The 19265-nt window shown below is 42.5% G+C and overlaps 2 long non-coding RNA genes across 2 annotated transcripts in view; one reads left to right on the forward strand and one right to left on the reverse strand.

Moving 5' to 3' along the window:
* Positions 1-6125: 6125 nt before the first annotated feature.
* On the forward strand, positions 6126-7974 carry LOC138645262 (uncharacterized). Its single transcript, XR_011314720.1, has 2 exons — positions 6126-7039; positions 7439-7974. It is a non-coding gene; the product is annotated as an uncharacterized lncRNA (long non-coding RNA).
* A 4121-nt stretch (positions 7975-12095) lies between these two features.
* LOC138645263 (uncharacterized) overlaps positions 12096-19265 on the reverse strand; it is a 29528-nt gene continuing 22358 nt past the window's right edge. Inside the window, exon 2 of the long non-coding RNA XR_011314721.1 lies at positions 12096-12349. This is a non-coding gene — a long non-coding RNA (uncharacterized lncRNA). The remainder of the gene's footprint in view (positions 12350-19265) is intronic.

The following is a 19265-nucleotide window of genomic DNA, read 5'->3' on the forward strand; positions in this document are numbered from 1 at the left end:
GCTATCAACTCCTCCACTCGCCGTGTTTGGAGGAAGAAGAATGATTACAACCCCCAACAACACCATCCCAACTGTGAAGCATGGTGGGAGAAACATCATACTTTAGGTGTGCTTTTCTGCAAAAGGGACAGGACAACTGCACCATATTGAAGGGAGCTCAGGTAAATACTGCAGTGGTCTGGATTGGGGCGTGCAGTCTGGATCGGGGGCGTGAAGTCTGGGTCGAGGCATGTGGTCTGGATCGGGGCGTGCGGTCTGCATCGAGGTGTGCGGTTTGCATCGGGCCATGCGGTCTGTATCAGAGGTCATGACCAAGTTCTACAAAAATTTTGGACAGTCTATGAATATTTGTTCAGTTGTTCAGAAGTAGGTTGCCCCTGGTGATGCCGGAATATGTGTTATGCAAAATATGTATAAAATCGGGGACTCCTTGTTACACATGTGAGGATAGGTATCATTCCTCACCTGTAGACCATTATCCCGCACACAACCACCCGTGCACAATGCCATCATCAGACTGTAGCACACTGGTGGCGTGGAGCTGTGGGCAGATTTTTATCCCTTGGCTGCTTCTCCCTGGTTGGAGCCGCAGCTCTACAGATCCTATGGAGCGTGATACTGAAATGCTCCATTTAACAGCTGAGAAGAAGGAATCTGCTCCTGGATCCCAAGGTCTTTTTTTTCTTATTTTCCTGGTTACAGAACAAAAAAACCCCTGATGGCATATGTACTAAACCCATGCCACATGTCTACACTGCGCGGGGGATGAATACATGAAGGACTTCAATCCTGGAGAATAGGATGCACCTGAACAATACAGCATTTTATTTTGTCAAGGCCATCATCTCATATCTATACTGATAATGGAGATATTTCATTATTAACCATCTGCTTTGCCGACATGTTCTGCCACAATTCACTTTTATGGGAAAATAATTACACCAATAGTTTACCGGTTGGGAAAACCAGAGGGCATGTAAAAACTGTGCAGACCCAAACGGGAGAATCCCGAGGCCGAGGGCTGTAATACAAGGCGGACATTGTGAAATCCATGAGCTAAAGTGGGTTGTAGGCTTCTGCGGTGTCAACAGGAATTACTCGGCTGTGATGGCACTAAAATGTGATTGGTTGTAACGTCGCTGGGAATCGATCAGCTATGATGTCATCAGGAATCAATCAGCTATGATATCAGGAATCAGTCGGCTATGATGTCATCAGGAATCGATCAGCTATGAGGTCATCAGGAATCAATCGGCTATGATGTCATCAGGAATCAATCGGCTATGATGTCATCAGGAATCAAAAGGCTATGATGTCATCAGGAATCGATGAGCTATGATATCATCAGGAATCAATTGGCTATGAAGTCATCAGGAATCAATCGGCTATGATGTCATCAGGAATCAATCGGCTATGATGTCATCAGGAATCAAAAGGCTATGATGTCATCAGGAATCAAAAGGCTATGATGTCATCAGGAATCAAAAGGCTATGATGTCATCAAGAATCAATTGGTTATGATGTCATCAGGAATCAATTGGCTATGATGTCATCAGGAATCAAAAGGCTATGATGTCATCAGGAATCAAAAGGCTATGATGTCATCAGGAATCAAAAGGCTATGATGTCATCAAGAATCAATTGGTTATGATGTCATCAGGAATCAATTGGCTATGAGGTCATCAGGAATCAATCGGCTATGATGTCATCAGGAATCAATCGGCTATGATGTCATCAGGAGTCAATCGGCTATGATATCAGGAATCAATCGGCTATGATGTCATCAGGAATCAATCGGCTATGATGTCATCAGGAATCAATCGGCTATGATGTCACTGGGAATTGATCTGCTGTGATGTCACTATATATTAATTGGCCATGATGTCACTAGCAAACGATCAACAGTGATGTCACTAGGAATTGATCGGCCATAATATAATTAAGAATCAATTGTAGTGATGAGCGAGTATACTCGTTGCTCAGGTTTTCCCGAGCACGCTCAGGTGACCTCCGAGTATGTGTTAGTGCTCAGAGATTGTTTTCATTGCGGCAGCTGAATGATTTACAGCAACTAGCCAGCTTGATTATATGTGGGGATTCCCTAGCAACCAGGCAACCCCCACATGTACTCAGGCTGGCTAATAGCCGTAAATCATCCAGCTGCAGCGATGAAAACTAAATCTCTGAGCAGTCACAAATACTCGGAGATCACCCGAGCGTGCTCAGGAAAACCCGAGCAATGAGTACACTCGCTCATCACTAATCAATTGGCCATGATGTCACCAGGAATTGATCGGCAGGGATGGCACTAGAAATCCATCAGTCATGGTGTCACCTGGAATCAGTCAGCTGTGAGGGTGCGCATATGTCGCCATTGTTCTCCGCTGCACAGGTCCTGATGACACAGGATGATTCGAGACCGAGGATCTTTTGAGCAGCACAATCATTTCATCCATAAAAAAAGCGCTTTGCTCTTTGGCCATTTGATCAGCAGTAGTCTTGCAGTGTATGGAGCTCTACTTCAGGTTGCAATTTCTTCTCTAGGAGGCTTACGTTTTAGAAATATTAATGACATTGTGCAGGATTAAGAAATCATGGCTGCTTTCTTTCACAAACAGCGCAAAACCTGTCCTGAGAATGTGTCTGCTACAACTCCGCTGCAGAAAGTAAAACTGTCCTGCAGTACCAGGCACAACCTGTGGACAGAAATGGCGCTGTTTTTGAAAGGAAGCAGCCTTGTTTTTCTAATGTTACTCATCACCTTAATAAATCCTGATCTCTTGTACCGTAGTCTTTAACTACTGAGCAGATACCGAGTTTCCATACTCTGCCCTGGACGTCAGCGTGCAGACCACGTGCCCACCTCAGGACCTTCGTAGGAGCCAGCCCTATTAAAATGAAGGGATGAGTATAGGCCTTGTGTTAATATAGAGAATTGGCATTAAAGGGGTTGTCCATGCTGATTGGCTGCAGCAGACTACGGGGGGGGACACAGCACTGAGTACTGGGAAGCATCAATATTTTCTAACATTTCTTTACTGGGACCATTAAAACATGCTTTTACCCTAGTGGACATCCCCTTTAAGATGGTCTGTTTCCTAGAAGGGAGTTGTTGAAAATGTCTTTAAATTTATTTAAAAAGGATGTAGAGTATTTTTTTTAAAAAAGCATGATTACTTTATTAGAAGCAACAGCGCCCTACGTGTCCAGTGATCGTGTCTGGTATTGCAGCTACTTTAAAGTGAAGGGGTCTGTACTGCAATATCACGCACAACCTCTGGGAGGATCAATGCTGTTTTTGGAAGAAAGCAGCCTGTACAACCCCTTTAATAGTATGATTTACGTAGGTTTTGAAGCAGAATAATTACCATCATATGAGATGATTTCCCCCGACTTCACCATACCACACGTCTCCGTTACTAAAGAGACAATTTGCTATTTTCTACAAATTTTACACATTTTCGCAGCGCTCTCATTCCATTGTGATTCCTTACAAAGTGCATATATAACGCTCCATTGTCACGTGCGGGTTTTGTTTCTCGGAGCACAAAATCGCAGTGTGACAGGATTCATAGTAAATAATATACTCGGCAACTAGTGACAGCTTCAAGACTCTAGTCATAAAGACTTATTGCTCTTGTGTGCCTTTATGTGTATAACTATATGCAATTTACAGAGAAACTCCTACTAAAGAGCTGATAAACGAGCATCCTGAAGCTGCGAAACGTGTCGTACCTGGGCACATGCATCTATCTGTGTGTACATGGACCAATTCTGAGGTTGGACGTTGAGGTTTTGTCACGAGACTGCAGGAATGTGACATCAAGCAGAGTAATCGCGCCATTTTTGGCAGAGGCCGGAATCGCGTCAGTGGATGTATAGGTCAGAAGTATGGACTTTCGCTTCCATACTCTTTTTTTTTTCCAAGAGTCTGGATTTAGTAAGAAATAAAACTCTGGTTTGCTCTGACGTGAAGCAGTGGGTTAAGTAATTCCTGCGCACATCATTGACTCCATCCCACCATTATTATCTGACACTTCTGCTTTACGCCCCTGTAAACATCGGGTAGGCAAATAATGGGATTAATGATCCTGATGTCTGCACAGCTTGGAGGGAGACCATCAGCAAAAGCCAAAAAACGTAAAAGCAAAAGAAGAACAAAAATTCTGAAAAAGTGTCCATTCAACTCATCACTCAGGAAACTTCCCGGGTAGACCATCTGTGGTCTGGGTGTGGGGCACAGAGAATACCCCAGGTCAGAAAACTCTCAATGGTCCCAAAGGTGATGTTCTCCAGCACTAAAAATACTTAAAGCTTTAAGCCTTTAAACTTCTTGGATAAAAATCATCATAGCTATGATGAAGGATTTTTCTACCCGAAACGCGTGAGCATTATAGTTTTTTTAGTAGGCGCACATGTTCCCAAATTTTTATCCTATATGAGTAAAGATTAGGTTTTAACTACCTTCCTTTGGTGCTGGGGAACATCTCCTTTTGGACCATTAAGAGTCACTGGAGTTTACTGTACCCCGTAAAAAAAAGTTATGAAATGGGGCTTCAACTTAGATGTAAGATAGAATTTTGTTGGAATTTGGACTGATGTGATCGTATGTGGAAGAGGGGTCATTTAGCTCCTACGTGCACAAGGACCCCGGGTATTACTGCCCTTGTCTGTCGTTTAGTCACCGGCTGAACTCGGCTCTGTCTGTTAAGACCACTAATAAGATAAGTCTTCAGAACCCTCCGATTTCAGGAAGCTCAGTTGTCCATCTATTCTGTACGGGGAAAAGGAGCAGGAGAGGACCCCTGTGCAAGAACAATATATGGACCCTTTGCAATCTAATAGCTCATCATAATGCACAATTCCACCTGATTTGGAGGTGGGAGTTGGTCCTCTTACTTTTTGGGCCTCTGTATAGGTTGGGATCTCCCATCTGTCACCCAACAGGTTTTGTCAGGGGATGTAAGGATCAATTCAATCGCCCCAATCCTGTTGGTCTTCAAGGAGATAATCTGCTGCCAGATGATGTAGAGAGATGACTCTCTGACAGCCGAGCGTTCCTGTGTATGGAGGAGTCGAAGGATCGTTTGCCCGATAGCTATCTAATGTGTGTGATCGGCTTTAGTTACAAGTGTCTATATGAAGCCTTTAACTCTTACATGAATTTGCAGTTCTGATAGACATCTGTCGTCTGTAGCAAAGAGGTGGTGGGCCCCATAGCAGCTACATGACATCTGTGCCAGTAGCCACTACCCTTGGGTATGGTCATCAGCCGATCACTCTCCGGTTTCCTGTGCTCGAATGTCCTAAGGAATGCTCTGACACAACACTAAAAAATGTATATTATTTACAACGTAAGAGGAGTGCATGTATCAAATAGTGTGAAATCTCTTTGAGAAGATCACCCTGTTATCCAAGACATTTTTTCAGTTCCGACATATACTATGCTTACTAGCCATTTTCTTCTGAGAAGACCAAACCCCCTAGACCACAATTTCGGATGGTCATTACAGGGAGGTTTCGCCACCCTTACATCTCTCCATGTATTTTCACCTACAGATATTATAGCCACCAAAATGATTGATTATTATTATTATCTATTGTTATAGCGCCATTTATTCCATGGCGCTTTACATGTGAATTGATATGGCTTGTTATGGCTGTAGCATGGCGTACTGCTCGTTGGAAGTCCATCGCCTCCCTACGCAAATAATGTAGTATTTACTGGGCGCTCTGCTGGTCAAGTTGGCAGCTGCTACATTTGTGTAGTAAGTCCAGGATTCTCGGTGCCCATGATGCCACCCATTTTGGTCCATTTTCTCAAGCGGGGAACACACAGAGACATAACCAATGCCGACGTTATACATGTATGACATAGACGAGGAGGACGAGCGAGGATATATTACTGCACCAGTCGTTCATCATTGGCTACATTTCCCTTTGTTATTATTTGTGGAAATTTCCAGCCTTGTATAATTGTTACCGATTACAAAAACATGACTAAATGCGATGTGCCAGCGGGTGACAGGAAAGGGTTAATCCGAGCGTCTGGGAGTCTCGCCCACCATCCTGTTCTTCCACCAATAAGCTGAAGGACTGGAGAGAAGCAGAGAGCAAAAGAGACAGAGGGAGACAGAGTCAGGGAACTCACAGAAGAAGGAGAACAGCAGAGAGGAGCTAAGAAGAAGAGGAAGCCTTGGAAAGAATCGGAGAACAGAGGAAGCACAAAGACCAGAAAAGACCCTGGGAGACTGATTCTGTAAGACACATCCAGATCAATAGATGACAAGGCAGTGATGAGCTGCAGGTAGAAAGCAAGAGAGAAGCTGTAAGGTTGTGAGCTGGTATCCGAGACCTCTCCTTCACAATAGAGGGGAATCTGCTTCTTCCGAATTCCATTGACGAAGAACCCAGTACTCTACTGCCTTTGGAGACTGAGAATAGTGGGGAAGAGGCCTTCTTTTTTTCCACCCAAAAGACTATGACTGTGTGTAAGTCTAACTCTTTGTCATGCCTACAGGCTGCCAAGCCAGGCCAGCCGCCTCCGCCTGCAGGTGAGGCAGCCACAGACTCAACGGCCACCCTCAACAAACTGGCATTGGCCACAGGTGGTGCAGAAAAGTCCTGGCATCGCTGCATCTTCCCCTTTGGGGCTGTGGCATTGGTGATTGGCATTGCCGCCACATGCATTACTTTCAAATTTCGGGGGGCCCATATGGACATAGCCAAGGCGGTGTCAGTGGCGGCACTGGCTGCGGGCGCAGCATTGTTGGTGGCAGCCTTTTTGTGCTGGAGGTCCCGGCGGGAACGACAAAGAAGAAGGAGAGCGGAGGCAGAAGCAGAAGAACAGGGGGGACTGTAACTGGATTTCTTCTTTTATTTTTTATGCAGCAGGGACAAATGGTACTCTGTCCTGTGGTAGACCCCCGGAGAAAGACTCTTCAGAAAATTTGGGGGAGCAGAGTACTGAATGACTTCAGAGGAATGCTTGTCTTATACCCGCAGTGCCCATTAACGTGTGTATTCACTGTCACAGAAGGTGGGTGGCATGGTGACTTTCATTGATGTGTTACAAATAATGTCAGAAACATGATTATGTCAACATTATCCAAACCGATAACGTGAATAATTTCCGTTTTCAGTGCTCATTATTGTTGTTATTGGCCGTGTTTGACCGACTCTCTCCGAAACAAAATAATCACCCATGGTATAAGCTTAACCCACCAGTGCCTGCACCACCAACCTTAACCTCCGCCCTATAGAACATATCATAAATCCCCCTCAACATCATGTAACATGGATAATGTCCACACCACCCACGTTTCTGACATAATCCCTAGTATTTCGAGCCAGAATAGTCCATAAATTGTGGTTAATCATATGCATGTTACGGACAAACCTATCTTCTCACATCATATCATTGCTTTTTTTTGTGAAGGCTCTTGGGGGTCACCAACATTTCGAAACCTTCTGAAGAAGAGTGAATATGCTGCTTTTGGGGAGAACGTGGGTTGTGCTGCAAACTGTGAGTGCCTTATTGCCCTTCGAAGGATGCTGCCCGTTTTCTCCACCTACTGTAAAGGAAAAGAACTCTGACTATTGTTGTTTTGCTCTGCGGGATCTCCAGCTTTCTCAGAAGTGGCCTTAATAATCTCTTACCCATTTGTAAGTGTTTCTGTGTTTCTTCATGTGGCACTTAAGAAGGAAACGTTGACAATCCTCTTGCTGATCACAGATCGGTGACTTTGGCTACCTGGAGGACAATACGATTGGCGTCACCATTCTGTCCTAAGAATGCAAACTACAAATATCCGGGATGGTCTATCTTCTGTGAGGGAAAAGTCCCTCATCTTATAAATTGTTATGTGTTTTAGCTGATGTTGCCTGATTTTTGTTGTGTGCCCATTATAGAATTTATATGTGTGGAGTGGGCACCTCACTAGATTATTCGATAAAGTTCGTAAATCAGCAGAAGCCTTTTTTACGATAATGTCCTACTTGTGTACTGAACCATACAAAGACTTAAAGGGGCACTTATCCTAAAGTATAAAGTCTATCGGACCACCGCTTAGAAGAGGAGGTGCTCATATACTCCTTACTAAGGATTCTAGAGGTTGTCAGTTGGGTATAGTAGTAAGGCAGACATTTTTATACACTTCCTGCCAGCCAGCCATCTAAATTGTATGGGGGTTTCCTAACTTTCCACCGATGGTAAATGTTGGCGGATAAAAGATCAGACATGTTGGATTTTAACGTGCCCAATCCATTAGTCTTCAGGGAAGATTAGCCATTGCCAGAAGCAGCTGGCAGCGACTTACCCCATTAATAATACATGCACATTCAGCCAGGTGTGCATGTGTATGGGAGGTCGCGAGAGACAGCTGTCAGCCAAAAGCTATCCCTCTCGACGTGTTTCCTTGCAAAATTAAGTTTAACAATTAAGTTAAAAGACCACAACGGCTCAATGGTCTCTGGCCGCAGCGCGTGAACGCAGCAGATATCTTTACAGGATCCCTGCACCTGCGTGTCCATCGCATGACAAGGATTGATTTTCATACTCTAGAAGCAAACCAATCACTGAGGGCAATCAAAGATTTTGACAATTTTGCTAAATTATTCCAAAATGCAGATTACCAAATTGCAGGCTGGAAGCGCACATGCCGTTTTTTTTTTTTTCTATAGTTTTGATTCTGCTTTTTTGATCCAAAGACGGAAGTGGATCCAGCCGGAAGGAGAATTATACGTCCTTCCTTTTTATTTTCAATTTCTTTGGAATCCACTATTGGCTTTGGCTCAAAAACTGCATGTGTACTTCCAGCCTAAAGCATTTTCTTCCACTTCTTGGCACTATATATAATAGATAAGGCTACCTATTGTTTGGACACCCTTCCCCCATTCATTTTTTTTATCCATTAACTGATTTTATTTTCTTTCATTTATCTCATTGATGTGTTCCCTGCTAATTAATTTTCTGCATACAACATTAAATACAATAGATTTGTGAGATTAAACAGCACATTAGCATTGATATACATAATTAAAAGAGATAATTCCACTCTGCTTCTTAGTAAATAACCGTATTCTTCATGAAATAACAGTTCTGGATCACCTCTTCTTAGAACTCTGTGTTGTTCTGTTTCTCTATAACTCCTCCTGGAAAAGTATGAAAAAGTTGACAATTAAGTTGCCATTACCCTTGTCATAGGGGTGTGTCCCTGTATGGCTACGCTGATTGGACAGTGTCGGAGTGTGCAGTGACGCACCCTAAACTTGTAACAACCAGTTATTAATTGATTAATTAATTTTTAATAACACAGGATACAATTATAAGAAAATATGTTCCCTAATTGTTATTTTATGGGAATACAATGATTTCCTAAAACTAAAATGTTAGAAGAGGCGACAACTTCTTGAAATTAGTTTGATACATAATAGGAACGTTGGACTATTCTATTTTTCTTAATTAATATTTAACGACTTATTTTTTTTATTATTTTAGGGAGAAGTCTAGCCCTTTAATATCTTATACAAAAAAATGATTTATGTCTATAGATTCTATGCAGACTTATTTGTATCCATGGTAACAGACTACAAACAAACCCGTTGTAGTCTGATCCTGCCATGTCACTCCTTTCTGTCTGTCCTATACGTTACAGGGGTCTTTTTTTTACTGGCTCGGGAAGAGAACACATCAGTGGAAAAAATGGATGCAGCTAGGATGACACCTGAGAATAAAAACGGTGTGTTTCTAAAATTCACTTAGATTCAATTTTTTTTTTAACTGAAGCAAATCGCAACCATTTCAATTGGCAGCCGTGTTTCACGGATCCCCATTGACATGTTAGGCCGAGTCTGATCCACCAGCACGACTCAGAATAGGACCTGCTGTTAGTCTCACGGATCTCAAGCTCAGATCCATGATTTTCACGGATGTGTGTATCGATCCATAAAACTTTGTGTCCGCTATGGGTCTCCGATGGTTGAGGTCTAATAGATGCACTGAGGTCAATAACGTTTGACAGCTTGAAGGAGTAGTCCAGGAGTACCGTAGATAAAAAGGTCTGACGTTACCAGAAACAGCGCCACTCTTGTTCACAGACGGTATCTGGTATTGCAGCTCATCACCAAATGAGTAGTGCAATGCCTATGAACACTAGTTCCATTTTTAATTTTCTAATTCTAGAAATCTAATCTTATACCCCCCCCCCCAGCCTCGGTGAACATCTAATTAATCTTTTATAATAGTTGGAATCCTATAGCCGCCTTCCAAAGTGGATGAGTCAGATGCACAGACAAATAAGTTCTTGATGGGAATACATCAAGTAAGTGAATGAATCAGCTCACAAGTCAATGGTAAATAACGACAGACTGTGCTCGGATCAACAAGAGCAGATGCCACTGGGCCTATCGGAAGGACATTATCAGCTCTACCTTCAGAAAAACACGGGTGTAGAACATTGGGTATTGCTATACTTTTATGCCATGTTAGCGCTAGTGTCGCATATCTACCAAAAGATGGTTCGGCCAGCAGTCTAATGTGTTTGGGGGCCCTGGCAGATGATTTTGGAGGACTTAAAGGTGTTTTCCCATGGACAAAGCTAATTTTAATCAATAGATCTTGGAATAATAATAATTTCCACAATTGGATGTGTTTTAAAAAAAATGTTCCTGTGCTGAGATAATCTTATAAATGTGCCCCTGCTGTGTACTGTGTAATGGCCGTGTCTGACCGTGCAGGAACATGGTCTGATCATACCACAGCTCCTAGGCGTGGGGGGGGAAAGAGTATACAGACATTACAGCAGAGGATCGCAGATAATTCCTGCTTTGAGGTTAAACATTTCTTTAAAAACAGGCAGGGAAATGCTTTATCCCACAAAAAGAATCAGCTGTGATTCCATGCTGTCCTGTCTGTATCCTCTCTTTTGTTTCCTCCCCTGCGCAGGAGCTGTGGTATGGTCAGACACAGCCATTACACAGTACACAGCAGGGGCAAATTTATAAGATTATCTTGGCACAGGAACATTTTTTTAAACCACATCCAATAGCGGAAATTATTATTATTCCAAGATGTATAAACTAAAATTAACTTTAAAATGAACTTTGTACGTGGGAAAACCCCTTTAAGGATTCGATATGTCTGATTTCAGAATAATGATCCTTTTGTTCTCTAAGACATAAGCCGCCACCAAAAATGTCTGCTCGCAGCTCTCCCATAGGAAGCACAGGACCCTCGGCAGAGCGAGCGCTTCTGTGATGGCAGTCAGGCGAGATAGCCAACCGCCATCTAAGGTGTATGGGGGTCCTTTGCAGAAAGTCTTCCATTATCATCTATTTATCTATTTACTTCAGTGGTAAAAATATCCGAAAAGCAAGTTGCCATTTCATATTGTCAGCGGATAGAGTAATATGGAAACTATTTTATTCTAGCTGCCAGGATGCCGAATATGGATGAGCCGTGGCGACATTACCCGGCCGTCAAACATCACATTTGTCAAGACTCCCATTTTTTTCTAAAAATGTATTGATAACTGACACTCAGAACTGATAGGTTTATCAAAACTACGTCCAAAAGTGTGTATTTTAGGGGAGTGTAGGGAGTTAACATGGAAGCTATTATTAAAGGAGGTGTCTGATTAATCACGCTCAATACAAACAGCGAATTCTGCCAGTGGAAGCCAAGGACAGCCGGGCATTGAAGTGAAATTACATGGTGGCCCTTCAGCTGAATGACCATCGATATAATAATGGGAAAATTTGGGTTTTAGAAGGAGGTCTCAAGCAGTGGGTATAATGACAAGCATTGCCTTCATAAGACATCCCCTTTAATCTGACAATATACAAATACTCTGGTGTTCGGGGCAACAGATTTAATAGGGATCATGTGCCGAAGTTACACGGCCTCTATAGAAGGCTGAGTTTTCATCTGATCACTACAATGGTGACTGACGTGCCGGTTGCTAAGGATACACTCCATAGCAACCAAACTCTTTCCAGGGCTGAGTTACTGTGTCTCGTAAACTAGGCCTCAAAGCGACTTTCTCATTTGCTCCAAAAAGGGACATTCCCTTGTAAAACGGAGGTGGAGACTCAAATGTTCCCTCATTTTATGTTTTATTCAGTTGTTGGTAAGTATGAAGGCAGCACGTCCATAGCGACCAGTCCCGATGACTGAAGTCTTCAATACGGCCCAGACATCATTGACAGCTTGGAATCCGCCATATTTTCTCTACGTCGTCTGTCTGCATTCACCATATTTTTTTTTTTTACTAAATAAAGGCAGAGTTCTTGTGATTTTTTTACTCCTCATGGTTTTTAAGATGTCTGATTGCAGTCATTCAACAGGAACCTTCAGAAAAATAAGAAGAAATTGTTTTAAACAATGGAGGATCCAATGCAAGGATGGAAAACACAGATCTCCGTATACAATAAACGATCAGACGATCGCAGGTTCAAGTGTCCTATGGGGACTAAAAACGACAAGAAAAAGAAGAAAAGTAAGGTTTGATTCGCCCCACTTTAAAAACATAAAAAAATCAGTACCTGCACATCTGTAAAAGTCAGATTTATCAAAATACAAATTTATCCAACTCTTAAAGAATAAAGAAAAGCTAGAAATACCATTTAAAAATTATATATATGCACCCTAAAATGGTACAGCACAACGCCAAAAAGAAAAAACAACCACTTACACAGCTCCATTAATGAAAAAATAAAGAAAAAAGTTTCAGAAAATGGCAAGATAAAGCTATTTTTTTTTTTTCTTTTAATAAAATTCTGGTTTTTTTCACCACTTAAAAAAAACGACGGGATCTCCTTAATCGTACTGATCTGAAGAATCATGTCACCAGGTCATTTTTACCATTAGATGAACGCCGTAAAAACGAAAAAATGGCAAAATTGAATTTATTGCACCTCAATATTTATCCTTGTTTCCATTGTGTTGTATGTAAAAAAAACTAAATGGCATCATTCAAAATGACAACTCATCCTGCAAAATAAATTTTAAAAAAAATCACTGCATTGTCAAAAAAATATAAAAAAGTATAACTCTTGGGAGAAGGGGAGGAAAACACAAAAATGGTGTGTGATGGGAACGGGGTAATACACGGGAACATTATCCCAAAAATGTACGTTAATGAAGACTTGGCTGGAATCCTATGTGGTGACCTAATTGCATTATATTATTATTATTATAGCGCCATTTATTCCATGGCGCTTTACATGTGAGGAGGGGTATACATAATAAAAACAAGTACAATAATCTTGAACAATACAAGTCATAACTGGTTCAGGAGGAGAGAGGACCCTGCCCGCGAGGGCTCACAATCTACAAGGGATGGGTGAGGATACAGCAGAGAGGACCCTGCCTGCGAGGGCTCACAATCTACAAGGGATGGGTGAGGATACAGGAGGAGAGAGGACCCTGCCCGCGAGGGCTCACAATCTACAAGGGATGGGTGAGGATACAGGAGGAGAGAGGACCCTGCTCGCGAGGGCTCACAATCTACAAGGGATGGGTGAGGATACAGGAGGAGAGAGGACCCTGCCCGCGAGGGCTCACAATCTACAAGGGATGGGTGAGGATACAGGAGGAGAGAGGACCCTGCCCGCGAGGGCTCACAATCTACAAGGGATGGGTGAGGATACAGGAGGAGAGAGGACCCTGCCCGCGAGGGCTCACAATCTACAAGGGATGGGTGAGGATACAGGAGGAGAGAGGACCCTGCCCGCGAGGGCTCACAATCTACAAGGGACGGGTGAGGATACAGCAGAGAGGACCCTGCCTGCGAGGGCTCACAATCTACAAGGGATGGGTGAGGATACAGGAGGAGAGAGGACCCTGCCCGCGAGGGCTCACAGTCTACAAGGGATGGGTGAGGATACAGGAGGAGAGAGGACCCTGCCCGCGAGGGCTCACAATCTACAAGGGATGGGTGAGGATACAGGAGGAGAGAGGACCCTGCCCGCGAGGGCTCACAATCTACAAGGGATGGGTGAGGATACAGTAGGCGAGGGTAGAGCTTGTCATGCAGCGGTTTGGTCGATCGGTGGTTACTGCAGGTCATAGGCTTGCCGGAAGAGGTGGGTCTTCAGGTTCTATATTATACATTATAATCAGTGATATACATTATATAGATTTTATTAATGGATATTTCCAGACTTTAGTAGCAGCTTTTCGGTTTTCTTTTACAGGGTCACAACTTAATAAGTCCCTGACCAGATACATTCCCGGGGGGATTAACAACATCGAATTCTGGGAATATAAGACATCGCGTCTTGGAAGTTTAAATCTTTAACCTAGATAGTCAGGATCTTCTCTGTGAATGGCTGCTGTCCACGTATGTGTCTCCGACTGACTAATTCAAAGAATAATTGCCCATGTGGCCTCGATTCCTGGGATTATGTTTGTCCTTGATGTAAGACATATCAGCTATTTTTATCCAAAGGACTCTTAAATTTAAAGAACCAGGGAAATCTTACCAGGTCCGAATGCGGACACTATAGGACCTTGTTATAAGACCACTACTAAATGGTACCCCATACCATCTTCTCATGACCAAACCCTGAAGAATCTCAGGTCTGTCCAGATATCAGTGCTAAGGTTGGACCTTCATCTTGGATCAATGTACACCGTCATCTATGTCACCAAGAAGTAAAAATAGGATCAATTATGGAAATTGGTGACACTATAAAGCCGGACATGTAAATGCCCAGACAACGGTCAGACATTAGGTTCTTTTCACATGTAGCGTTCACAATGTTCTCTGCAGTCGGTGTAATCTGAGTAGCGGCACTTTTGTAAATGCCTCATTTTACAATTTACCTCTTCGCTGGGTCAGGCGTAATTGTGTTCTGCAGTCTTGCTTCACCAGCGGCTGATTAAGAAGGATTTGTATTGTGCGCTGTGTCTTTCTGCACAGAACATTACTTCCTCTCAGCAGTGTAAATACGTGAAGGCTGAAGGGTTAATAAACCAATTCTTACAGGGCTTCGAAAAGGCAGATCTTCATTAATTTTACATTTGACGGGCCAAAGATAGATACCGAACCTTCACCGATGCTATTATGGTGAGAAGAGGCAGTAGACGTGCCATCAGTATACTTAGCTGACCATTCATTATCAAACGTGCACATTTTTTTGTTTTGGGTGATTGTCTTTTTTTTTTTACATTTTTTCTGCCTAATTAGCTGTTTTGCAGCTTTTTTTTAAGCTTTTTTCCACTTTTCTTTGGTCATCAGTTAGCCAGTTCCAGATGTTCCCGATCCAGGTGCACACGACCGTTGTCTTTCCATCCGAGAAAAACGGTCTGATTATGCTGATCAGACTCTGATGAAAGTTTTATCAGAGTGGCATCGGTTTTTCTCGGAGATGGAGAGAAAAAAATAAGTTTCTACACCTTCTCCAGTCAGTCCTTGAAAATCGGACCGCACTCCGATGTCATCCGAGTGAAGACCGATGTTTTCTACGGACCTATAGACTTGCATTGCCGATTTTGATCAGACACTTGCATCAAAATTGGATATGTCACCAATTTTTTCCTTGGACCCATCCCACTCCCATACCACTATTAGAAGAAGCAAAACCAAAATGGCAGATCAAAATTATGTAAGTTGGACTTTGATATGGGAGACACCTCTAATTTAAAGGGACACTGTCACCTGAATTTGGGGGGAACAATCTTCAGCCATAGGGGCGGGTTTTTCGGGTGTTTGATTCATCCTTTCCTTACCCGCTGGCTGCAATATTGGATTGAAGTTCATTCTCTGTCCTCCATAGTACATGCCTGCACAAGGTAATCTTGTAATTGGTCCTTCAAGACCACCCTAGACGATTCACATCCCTTTTAAAAACCCTGCATTTCCTTGCCGCTGCCCCCTAACCATGCTGAGCCTGGTCCTGCCCATGGATCCATATAATATACCATCACGGCCTCAGCATCTGGCTCCCGGCTAGTTATAGTGCACGAGAATGATGTGATTTGTGCAGAATACAGATGACGGTAGCAGCAATCAAATCATGTCCATGAGCTACATCTGTTTTATAATCCGGCCCGGCCGAGGGTCATCATCAACTATTTAGAAATAGACTTTTGGAAATTACCCTGGATGCAACCTGTGTTCTGATCCATTAACACAAACAGAGCCGTGTCTGTCAGTGAAGAGCATTCTGCGCTCCATTTTCTATCGAGTTGCTGAAAATCATATTCCAGGGGAAAAAAAACCCATTACGTGTTGTCAACTCGCTTCACACCAAATGCAGGTGCTAGCTTCCCATAGACGAGGTGAAGGCATGGGTGAGAAATGATCCACTATGTGTTATGGAGTCGATAGAAGCTAATGTGTGAAGTGGAGGAAAGATGGACGAAAAGGAGGAGGAGAAGAAAGGGCGAGAGGAGGGCGGCGGGAGACACCCCAGACCTTTTTAGGCACCAGTCAAAGACATAACAGCCATTTTTGATGGAACTGTTCAGAATTTTTATAAACAATCCTTTCAAATTTGTGCATGTCCGGTCCAAAAGTTTGGGTTTAGGTTAAACCCGACCAAATAGGGGTGTTCCCATCTATTTGTTTTAGATGTTCCTGGGGACAAGTCATAAGTATCTTGAGTTTACCAACACTGGTATGTATTCCTAGACTTCATTAGTTTCAATGATGTACATAGACAGGAATTGGAGCAAGGGTCCCCAGTTTTGGTTGGTCTCAACCGCTTTACTACTGGGTGGTTAGACCTTTGTTGAACTTCATCAGTAACAAGCAAAGTTGGGAAACTAATGGTCAAAGGCAATAGAGGGGAAACAAATGACAAACTTATCTGGTCTGGGTACTAAATTCCAGCACCATAATTGGGGGTCCCTTTTTTTTTTTTTAAGACATCCCATTTTTCTCAGGGAGTGTCCAAAAACATTCTGGTGGAGTAAAGTTTCCCCCATAAAGATTAGACTAGCAACAAACTTTATTGCCGATATTGACGGTTTTGGCCAACACTCTAATGTGAATGGGGATGCCAGCCAGTCGAGGAAAATGCCCATTGGACATGTCAGATTTTGAACAATGGATCACTTTGTCCTCTCTTCGATCACCCGCCAGCAGTGATGTCTGGCAGCAGATTTCTCAAAAAGAACACGAGCGCTTTGTCTGAGTGAGTGCTGGTGTGTCTGGGAGAGATGGCCGTCGGCCGAACACTCGGCCAAAGTATCGTTAGGTCAACAGCCATCTAACGTGTATGGGGGGCTTAAGCAAACCTGATCCCTACTGAATACCGTGAAGGCACCTATTGTCTTTCTGATCAGGTAAGGGACAACTCTTTATAAACAATGTGATAGATTTCCATTAAAGTTCAATATTCGGGCAGCAGGTCATAGAGCAGGAGAACCTGAGCGAATTGATATATAGGTTAATGGGAAATAGTTCAGTGTAAATATGTTTATTTTTTTTATCTCACACATAGGTGTCCAGTAGGTGGTTCTACTGATTGACTAAGCCCGCCCACTGGACTCCTAAGCTCAGAATGAGCAGGAAATGAAATGAATGAATTACAAGTTATACTGAATCTGTTCCCACAAACCCATATATCAATCTGCTCAACTCGTCCTGCTCTATAACTTGCTGCCCACGGATCGGACTGCAGATTTAACATAAAAGGTTCCATTTAAGACATACATATATGAACATAGGTTCTCCTTAGTGGGCGATTTGTTAAAGATGTACACTTCGCATATGGACAGGATTTTTCCAGTTAAATACCGCTTTAAATTAACCTGTAGCATTTCCCCGGTCGGCTGAGCATAGGATAAAAATATCACTTTCAGTCACAATCATTTTTCATTCATGGTGTTAAACTCTTTCAAGTCAGCGGCTCTGCAGTGCAGCAATAGCGTCGCTGGCGTGGAGCGGAGCGGATGACTCACACATGTATACATGTGTATATACATTTATTTATACGGCGTCCTGCAGTCTACACAAAGCCTTACACTACTGAAAAATAAAATGGAGAGAAAACATCAGCGGCGCCCTTCCATCAGCAATTACGAAACACCAGGTAGCAAGCGCTAAGAATAGGAAATTAAATTTTACAGATGACATATTTAGCAACATGCGCACTTAAAGGGACCATTCCCATTGGACAATTCCCTTTATTTGCTATATATTTTATTTTTGTACTTTTAGTTCAAGGTTTCCTACAGCTGTGAACCCCAGGGATCAGTTATAATTTGCATATAAGTCTTGCAATAAGTGCTCAATTTTCTTACAGCACCCCCACAGGAGAAAGCAAGAATTACACTTTATGAAAATCAAGAGACTAATCATGTAATGTGCTTTTTTTTTTAAATCTATTTTAGGATATGTTAAATATTTTTAAAATTATTAAGAATATTGCATAAATAGCAATTCCGTAATATAAAGTTATGAATATCTAATCCTTTAACCACAGAGAGAGCTGCAAGTTCCCTGGAGTTGTCATTAAGACCCCGTGAATAGACTGCAGACAAATATAAAACATAAGGGGACCACTTTCTACAATAACATTAGTAAGTTTGCTTTTTTATAGAGTTAAAATCATCAAGGTTAATGGCACATGAATAAAATGACAGATACAAATTGTTTGCTGAACTGAAAGGGCAGTGTGCAGCATGTCTCTACATGTCCTGTATGGTCCGATGGTTAAAAAACAACCCAGGAGGCGCAAAAATGCCAAGACAATAATATCCACTAACTTGGATGCTTTAAAGGAAACCCGTCAAATTACTCAAGGAGCCAAAAATGCCTGCAGAATCTTACAGAACAGGCACTGAACATATTGGCATATAGGTTTGTGGGAAAAGACTGAGTATAATTCAATCTGTTCCTTCTTAAGAGTCCAGTGGGCGGTTCTAGTCACTGACTAGGACTGCCCTCTAGACTCCTAAGACTAGAACGAGCGTGAATTCCATTGAACGAACACATATTATAGAGAATAATTTCTTGCGAACCTATATTCATTCTGCTCTACATACATGTGAATTTCTCTTGCTCAGGTCTATCCCCCGCTGTCCAGGGAGTTTTGTTTAAATCAGGTTTTTATGTGAATTTTTTTTTTTTAATGCTTGATGATAATTTTTAAACTTTTATAAACTTGGTATTCTCTAATTTAGGAAAATGTCACTGTGAAAGAAGGAGGAGGTGAGCTTTGATATCTCCTATTGTGAATGGTGAATCTTGTGTAGTGTTTTTTACTGTATATAGAGATGGTATCGGTCTCTGTAGATGACGGGGTAAGAGGTG

Source organism: Ranitomeya imitator, chromosome 7 (assembly GCF_032444005.1).
Source record: "Ranitomeya imitator isolate aRanImi1 chromosome 7, aRanImi1.pri, whole genome shotgun sequence".
NCBI lineage: Eukaryota > Metazoa > Chordata > Amphibia > Anura > Dendrobatidae > Ranitomeya > Ranitomeya imitator.